Source organism: Moschus berezovskii, chromosome 14, assembly GCF_049115385.1.
Source record: "Moschus berezovskii isolate FMDL1 chromosome 14, NW_MosBer_1.0, whole genome shotgun sequence".
NCBI classification, from domain to species: domain Eukaryota; kingdom Metazoa; phylum Chordata; class Mammalia; order Artiodactyla; family Moschidae; genus Moschus; species Moschus berezovskii.
In genome coordinates, this window is record NC_142473.1 from 80,902,777 (window position 1) to 80,912,232 (window position 9,456).

General features: G+C 42.0%; 1 protein-coding gene across 8 annotated transcripts in view; it reads right to left on the bottom strand.

The window, feature by feature from the left end:
* The window catches only part of AMBRA1 (autophagy and beclin 1 regulator 1), a 176,588-nt gene extending 167,247 nt beyond the window's left edge, over positions 1-9,341 (bottom strand). For 2 of the 8 annotated variants that reach the window (XM_088843287.1, XM_055423953.2), the window contains exon 1: positions 8,661-9,341. The gene's annotated coding sequence lies outside the window, so the exon portion shown is untranslated. The remainder of the gene's footprint in view (positions 1-8,660) is intronic. The other 6 variants (XM_055423955.2, XM_055423952.2, XM_088843286.1 and 3 more) reach the window with 4 other exon arrangements.
* Between the last annotated feature and the right edge of the window lie 115 nt (positions 9,342-9,456).

The following is a 9,456-nucleotide window of genomic DNA, read 5'->3' on the forward strand; positions in this document are numbered from 1 at the left end:
ATCAAGTCATCTTTGTCACTGCCCTCATGTCTTATCAAACCCACACCGACGACATCCTAGAAAGATCTTTATGGAGTCTTTGGGAAAGATGTTTTACAATCCTCTTTTCTTGGTTAACATTTAAGTATCCTGCAGTCAGGAAGTTCTTCCTAATTTGTAATCTATATCTCTTCTGGTGCAATTAAAACACATCTCCTCTTGTCCACTATGGAAAGAGAACATCTGCTTTTAACACCACCTGAGCAACATCCCTTCAAAAGACTATAAAATATAGGAAGCCTATTTCAAACAACTTCACGTAAATGCAACATGGCTTTAAATGGGTCACCTAGACAAAGGACATAATTAAGAGCCTTAAACTACCAGTTCCATCACTGACTTGTTCTGAAGATGATAGGAAGTTAAAACCAGGCAGATGCTGTACCTCAATTATGCCATCAGTAAAATGCAAAGAATAAAACCAGTAAAGGAGAACTCAGTTCCTGAAAAAGTTAAACATACAGGAAGGAGAGTCTCAATCCCAATCTAAGCCAACAACTCACAAATCACACACTCTATAGAAACCGCAGGTGTTGGCTATGATCCCTACATTTCAGAAAGAATCATTAACAATTACATTAGCATAGGGCTCTGCAATTCCACTCTTAGGTACAGACCCCAAAACAACCAAGAACAAGTACACACACATTCATGTTTACAGTACCCATATTCATAATATCCAAAGGTGAAACCAGTCCAAATGTTCGTTAACAGATGAATGGATCAACAAAAGATGGTGTGTGTGTATATATATATCCATACACCAAAGGTTACATATCAGATGATTCCACTTATATGAACTATTTAGAATATATCAATCCAGACAGACAGAATGCAGACTGCTGGATTTCAGGGGGAGGAAAAATTTTAAAAAACTGCTCAATTGGGAAGAGGATTTACTTTGGAATGATGGAAATGTTTTGAAACTAGACAGAGGTAGCGGCTGCACAATATTATGCAAATGCCACTGAACTGTTCACTTTAAAATGGTTAATTTTGTGTTATGTGAATTTTACGTCGATAAATTATTCTAAAAGAAAAAAAAAACCTGCTAGGAGAACTAATGGGCACAATTACCATAAAATCCTTAGCCTTTCCCAGGAAAGTCATCACACAAAATTCTAGGTAGAATAGTAGCTAAAATGTTTAATATTACCTCAATATACCCAATTAGACTTTGAATAAACAGTGTGTAAAAGGCAAACAAAATAGAAACTGAAATAAAGTCTACAGTCATAGTTACACAGTGCCTACACAGAAAAAGGAGTCAATAAACAGGTGAATGAATAAAGAGAAATTAAATAACCAAGCGTATCAGCTAATTAGCCACGGAATGAGCTTTAAAAACCAATAATACTGAAGTACAAAAGATCCACTAGGTAGGGAGTAAGACAGAAAGGCTGATGAGAGCAAAGCTGAAAAGCACCTAAGCCTTAAACTCTGAGGCCACATACAAAGACCATGAGAATCTTTATCTCATCATTGCGAGTATCCTCGTTCCCTCTCCCCTTTCTGATTTAATATAACTTTTTTGCAAGACACCAAGGTTAAAGCAGCCAAGGACACCAAAATGAAATGGTATGGTTCCTATATTCCTGGATGTTCTAATATTATTAGAATGTTCTATTATTATTAGACCCCCAACTTCCTCCCCTTCCAGATTTCCCACAATTTCCAATTTTTCCCCTCAAAGATTTCCAAAAATTTCCCCAACATAGCCAGAATAATTTTTTAAAAATCATATATTAGGTAACAAAACTCATTCTTAAAACCTTCAAAGGCTTCCAATTATACTGAGGGGAAAAATACAGACCCTGCCTAAGTCACTCTCTTCTCCCTATGCCCCCATTCTCCCTCCTGCTCACTGCATTCAAACCCACCAGGCGTCTTTCGGGTTCTCAAATGTGCCAAGTTCTTTCCCCACCCCAAGGCTTTCACACATGCTATATTCCCTTCCATTCCCCTTTCGTCCTTCTCATGTCTGCCTAAACCTCACTTCTTCAGAGAAATCTCCCCCAAAGCTCCAATACAATTCATGCCCCCCACTATAATCTTTTTTACTTTTCCATCATACAACTTTGCACACTATATAATTACATATTTGCGTATTTTTTGTTTACTGTCTCTCTCTCCCTCTGGATCACACTCTCCATAAGGGCATAAACAATATGGTGTTTTTTCCCCTCACTGTAGTCCTGGTATAGCAGCAGTAATTTAGAGAGTTTAGAATTGTTTAAAGTAGTTTAGAATCAGCACAATTCAGGGATTAGGAGCAGGGGAGCCGGGCTGCTTGGATTCAAATCCTGGCTCTGCCGCTTACTTACGAGCTCCATGACCTTGAGCACACTGCTTCATCTCTCTGTGCCACCATGTCCACATCTGTAAAATGGGGAGAACCAAAGCACCTGCACCATCGGGCTGTTCTAAGAGTGAAAAGAAGCAGTGACGCGAACACCGAGTACAGGATCTGGTGCAGAGCACATCAGTAAACACTGGCTCTGAGCAGCTCTCATTACTGCATCCTCACCACCACCCACAGAAGCATTCAAAAGACATTCACTGGATAAATGACTGGAAAAAAAGGCTTTACTATAATCTTTAAAAAGGCTTTTCTAAATGATACAGCAGGAATATTACAGAGATTTGCAGATAAAGACATAAACAGTGAACGCAAAGACTGAAGAAACCCAAAGTTTATAATGGCATGAAGGGATAAGAGTAATAAAAAAACTAACTCAACTCGATGTTCAGTCTTCACAGCTAAGCAAAAAAAAGTTCACTTTTCCAGAAGTTTACCCAAGGGTACTTGGTAGCTTTGACTTTTCCCTAAAGTATCATCCTCTTCCACAACTTTAATCATTTTCTTCAAGATCCTTCAAGCACCAACCACAGTCCAAATAGATGGTAAAATTCATCTAACTTTACTAGATACTAGTATTATTAGAAATATTAGATACTAATATTTTCTACCTGTTTTGCAAAGAAGTATTATTCTATTCCTAAAATACCTCTGGACTGTTTTGCTACATATATTACAAAATCCTCCAAGTTTTGCCATCTATCTTGTATCTGGAATCCTTTCAGACACTGTTGCTTTGGAGGTTTCCTCCTTTCCAGCAAAGGCTCATCTTCTTATTTTAAGTTACTCAGAAGGACACTGAGGGGAAGGAGGGACAATTTATGTGCTTTGTCCCCTATTCCTACTTTTTATTCAAGCTTTCTCAAAAGACCCTAAACTTCAATCTCCGCATCACTATTATCTGTTCTGCTTTTGAAAAACATAATCTTTAGCTTGCTATAATAATATTGAAAACAATTTGACACTGGAGTATATAGGGCAATGTGCTATTCTGAATGCTTTATATACATCAATTCATTTAATTCTCACAACAGCTGTAAGGTGTTCTACAGATGAGGAGAGGCACCGAGAGGGGAAGTGGCTTGCCGAGTCACAGAGCTAGTAAGCACTGGCTCTGCGATTGGGACCCAGACTGCCTGCCTTCCATCAGGACCACTGTGCCATTATTCCAAGAGTTTGGCCAGACATATTCTTCTGCTTTGTTTTCACAGGTCAGCTAGACTGAAATACTCAGATTCTCTCCCCAAATCAAGAACGCATATGAATCCTCTCCAACTCGGCAAAATTTCAGATGTTTCATTATATCATTGGCATATATAGCTAAAGCAATGTATATTCTATCCTGGGAAGTAGAAATAAACAATGAAATCATGAAATGTGAAATTTGCCTGAGTTAATTCTGCAGACATAAATATGATTCCAGTGAGGAGCTGAAGAAAATGTTTGCAAAATGCTTTTAATTTCTTGAAGGAAAAGTACCAAACAAGATTGTAGGTGTTATTATTAATATATACACACTCAACAGCAGCCTACATTTTCCCTCTCCTAATTTCACAATTCTCCTAAGTCTCTCCCTTTGCAAGCGTGCCAAGGCGCTTCAGTCGTGTCCAACTCTTACGCGACCCCATGGACTGTAGCCCACCAGGCTCCTCTGTCCATAGGATTCTCCAGGCAAGAATACTGGAGTGGGTTGCCATGCCCTCCTCCAGGGGATCTTCCTGACCCAGGGATCAAACCTGAGCCTCCTGTTGCTCCTGTATTACAGGCAGATTCTTTACTGCTGAGTTATCAGGGAAACCCCAAGTCTCTCCCTTTACATAAAGCTAAATACTTCAGTTTATTCCCTGCTATGAACATATGAAGGCCCGTACACAGTTTTCAAATTCACTAACTCAACTTCCAAAGAATAGCTTTTTCAGGGAAAAAACTAATAAATGGAAACTATAAGAAGTAAAAATTTAATTCATTAGTCAAGAATGCTGGATATCTAAGACAAATCCAGTGTCATCATACATTAAGTAAGAGACAAACATTACATACAGCAACCTTAGAGGAAGACTTCCATTGTAATGGCAACAAGAGAACTTTAATTCACTGAGTCGTGGTATGCTGTGATTGCAACTTTTTAGGGGACTTAGTGTCAACTCCCACAAACGCCCAGTGCATTCCTCATGCCTTCATCTCTCTCCCTCAGCCCTTGTTTCTTTAACAGCACAGCCTAAATTTCAACCTTTATCAGATACCTGGTCAATTCTGCTCCCCACTCGAATTAATTCCATCAGGTCAGGAACACTCATGTCTTACTTTTGTACCCCAGCATCTAATGAGCCTTCCATAATTACTTGTTAGATGAACAAAAGTCTGAAAAGGTAAGGGTTGAAACATACAGTTACAATTAAGAAAGAGTTCCAAAAGGTCTGACTGGAGTATTTCATACCTCAGGACAAAAACACAGTACCACAACAATGCTCAGTGAAGACAGGAGAAAGTTTAGGTGAAGAAGTGACGATTATCAACCCCAAGCAGAGGAAGAGACAGAACAAGCTAGAAGAGACTACGCTAATCCACAAACAAGCCAAGGCTAACTAAGGGAGTAACAGGCAGCACCTAACACTTCTTTCCCCAGCACTTCCAAGGACACACTCCTTGACACAAACACATTAGTAAGCTTCTCCAGGGCACTTAACGTTTGCACTTCTATTTTCCATGACTGTCAGGCACAATGCTGCCTTCAAAGAAGCAAACGGACCACGAACCCAGATGACATCAATTCATTGTTGCTGCAAGATAGCACAGAAGTTAACATTTGAAGAGCTCCCTATCTTTTCAAAGCAGCTTCGTGTATTTTCTTTTTCTCAACAGAAGTTATTACAATAGAAGCATTATCTTTCCCATTCTTTAAATACAGACACACAAAAGTACTCAAAGCCTTGAATTTGAGTCCTACCTCTGCTACATATGTGCTGTGTGATCTTGGACAAATTATTCACTTCTCTGTGATCTGAGTATCCATGGGGAAAAATAATACGTACCTTAAAGGACGTGTTCTGAGCAAAGAACACAACACAGTAAATAATAAAGGAGAGAAACCTTCCCGATGGCCTCCTTAAATAGTTTGTGCAAGGTTTCTCAGCTAGTAAGATGGTAAACCTAGGACTTAAACCCAGGTCGCGTGATTCCTTAATCTTTCTTCTTTTAGTCACATCGCTTTGGCAGACTGCCGCATACTAATGACACATATTGACAATAACTGATCACAAAATTTTCATCTATTGGTAACTAATTTTAGCTTTGAGAAAAAGGGACCAAAAAAACCCTGATCTAATTAACCTGGAGGGAGGAGGGGTTTGAAAATATAAAACATAAATTATATCCCCAAACCGCAGCAGAGGTGGTACCACAGCACTTCCGTACAAACAAAAAAATATGACAAGAAACAGAAAGTTCTCTCTGGGTTTATGGGGAACAACTGGAGAAAGAAACAAGCATGACTATGATTAAAGGAACTTAAAAAACCTTAGTTTTTTTTTTTTTTTGGTAAACCAAACCACTGGGCAAAAAGATTTGCATCCCATTCCAAAATAACTCGATCAGGGTTGAGAAGTATCTTTAAAAAAGAGACCACAGTGTGCTAACAACAAACTTTTTCTTCCAAGTCTTTTAAGAGTTAGATAAATGGGAAGAGCGAGATAAACCACCAATGTAAATTGTCAACATTCATGAAGATCCTTGAAGACCATAAATGTCTGTTTTGGATTCAGTATTGCTAAGCAGCATAAAGGAGCATGATCAAAAGGGTAAAAGTTTCATAAGTAACCTAACACAAGTTGAAAATATTTTGAAAATTATACAATATAAAACTAAGCTATTATTCTGTTAATAAAAATAACCAACTGCTTTCAAGTGATATATATAACTAATCTTTTTCAAGTGATATACATAACTCCTTTCAGGATAAGTTCTAAAAGACATTCAAAGAATTTCACATCCTTAACAATCCCCCAGAACTTTCTTACTAAAAGAGAAGACAGAATCATTCAGTCACATTCTGAATTCGTAAATTCCGAAAAGAAAGGCCAGAAGAGAGCTTGACCTGACATTAGCGGAACACAAGATTTAACCCAGAAAGGTAAAAGTTGAGTGAATGTCTACCACAAAGCAGGGGAAAAGCTGATAAGAAGTTCTACCCCTTTCCACCACAACCAAATTTCTTGTCCTCTTCAATTCAACTTAAACCTCTGCTAATTATTTTCCATGGAAGCATAACAAAATACTCCTAATACTTCTTCCTGACACTAAAAGCGAATTTCCTTTCTTATTTAGCATTCATTAGAAGCCACTAACTCTAAATTCTATGCAGAACCTATCAATCTCCAGGGGAATATGTCCTTCCCTTGTCTAAATTCTTTGTTATTGTCATTGTTCAGTAAGTTGGGTCTCTTTTGCAACCCCAAAGACTGTAGCCTACCAGGCTCCTCAGTCCATGGGATTTCCCAGGCTAGAGTATGGGAGTGGGATCCATTTCCTTCTCCAGATGTTCTTCCCGGACCAGGGATCAAACTGCGGAAGTCCTCTAAATTCTTTTCTCTGATATTAAATTCTCTTCATAGAAACTTTTTCAGAGAACACACATTAGCCTAACTTCCCAATATAGATTCTCCATAAAGACAGTCCAGTGACTCTTCATTAATCTCTTCCTGGAGCACTCAGGATCTGGCAATTAGGAAATCACTCAAGATCAAGGGCCCTACATTTAAATCTTGCTGACCTCACTAAAATGATGATGATAATAATAAAACAAAGAAAAAACAATAATCCTTCCAAAACTCATGTGAGAAGTCTAAATTTGTTAAAGTACATACACTTGTATAGTCTCCATCCAAGGACTACAAATTTAGTCTCTTCTCCCTTAAGAAAATCCAACTCCTACTGATTCTAAATTTGTACTATGGAAATACTTATTCAACCTAGAATGACCTCTAGGTTGATTATTTTTTTCAACAAAGAAATTACACAAATTAGAATCATGCCACTAAATCCAATGAAAATAAAACGAGGAAGAACATTTAGTCTCCAAAGTTTCCGGGCTAGGAGAGAAAAGGAAAAGATAATGGAGTACCCATATTTAAACTTTCGATTTAAATATGTCAATAATTGAATGATTTCTACACATAGCCTTTTTAACTCTAGTATATGCAGTAACTAAGTCACTAATGAAATACAACAACACTGGCACAAAAGCGACTCCTTGGGTTTTATTTGGATTCTTCCTAGAAAGCAGTCTCTCAGGACAAATATCTGTCTTCAAAATCTTGACCATCCTCTTCAGGACATTAAATACTCAACACCACAGCTGAAAGACTTCCAGTGAGAAACAGGCTGAGGGGAAGGAGGAGACAGAAAGTATCAACTCGAAAGCAAACCAGCCAGCGAACAAAATTTTCTATCAAGAAACAGAAAGAAATTGTCATGACTACTCCCGCTAAAATGATACGGACTTTCAAAGCAAAACCAGCCGCAAGACTGCGTGTTCCCTTCACTTCTGAAGTCTCCAGGGACGGAATCCACCTATATTCCTCGGAAGGAGGGACTTAAGAGAGACAATCAAACGACAAATCACTATGTGGATAAAATGACTGGTGAAGTATGGGGCGAGGGGGGAGACACACGGTGAATTGGTAAACAACGAAACAATGAACTCACGGTGCGTTTAAAGATCTGTGCTGGATACGGGGGAAAGTCACGTCCCAGACCAACCTCAGTTTCCCTACCCAAAAAGAGGCGAGAACGTGACACTCGGCTCAGAGGAGCCGGAGGGCCCTGCGGCCGCCAGCCTCCACCTAGTCAAGGGTCCCTTCGAAGGCCGGACTCGGAGAGAGTCCCCAGTGCAAGTGAGTCGTGACACCCGCAGCCTTTGGGGGGCGGGAGGCCAAAGCGCGCAAAGCTCTATCCGTTCCTGGAAAACGGCTTCCCCCAAACACTGGGGGTCCCTACACCCTCCCCGGACCCGACGAACCCTCCCTCCCGGACCACTCCAGGCGGCAGCCCCAGCATCCCTCCCTCCTTCCGGCTTCCCCCTCCGCCGCCCGCCGCCTCTCCGACCGCGCCCCCGAACGCCGCCGCCGCCGCGCAGCTCCTCCTCTGCCCGAGTCTCCGCGGCCGGCCGGCCCGCCCGGCCGCCCACCCGCCGGCGCCAAGGTCTTCCGAGCCCGGCGGCGTAAGGATGCCGGGCCCGGGCCTCCCAGGCGCCTCCCGGGCCTACCTGCGAGGCGGCCGGGGGCTCGGTGTGCAGCCCAACGGGTGGACTGAGCCGCGCACTAGGAGAGGCAAGGAGGAAGCGAGGGGTCCGCTCCGCCGACCGGCGGGAGAAAGCCGCCTGAGCGCGGGGGCCTCGCGGACGAGACAGCCTTCGACCCGGCGCCGCCGCCGCCACCGCCGCCGCCGCTCGGGAGACATCAAGCGAGAAGACGGCGCAGGGGATCACCGAATAGACGAACGCCCCAGACCTCAAAGGAGGAGCGCCCAAGCAATCGTTCAGGGAACCGCAGTCGAGCGTCGAGAAGCAGCTTCGCTCCAACTCCAGGTCCGGCTCCTGTCCAAGGCATAAATAAATGAACCCAGATTATAAGCCGTGAAGTCAGCAGACTGGGCTTCTGCCATTTTCTGTGTCGAGTGCGGGCTGTCTAAATTGTTTAGAGAACCAGAATTTCTCTTGAGAATGTTGAAGATCAAGTCATAGTGTAATAACACTTTGTTCAGTTCAGTTCAGTCGCTCAGTCGTGTCCGACTCTCCGCGACTTTGTTGCTGCTGCTGCTGCTAAGTCACCTCAGTCGTGTCCGACTCTGTGTGACCCCATAGACGGCAGCCCACCAGGCTCCCCCGTCCCTGGGACTCTCCAGGCAAGAACACTGGAGTGGGTTGCCATTTCCTTCTCCAATGTGTGAAAGCGAAAAGTGAAAGTGAAGTCGCTCAGTCGTGTCCGACCCCCAGCGACCCCACGGACTGCAGCCTACCAGGCTCTTCCGTCCGTGGGATTCTCCAGGCAAGAGTACTGGAG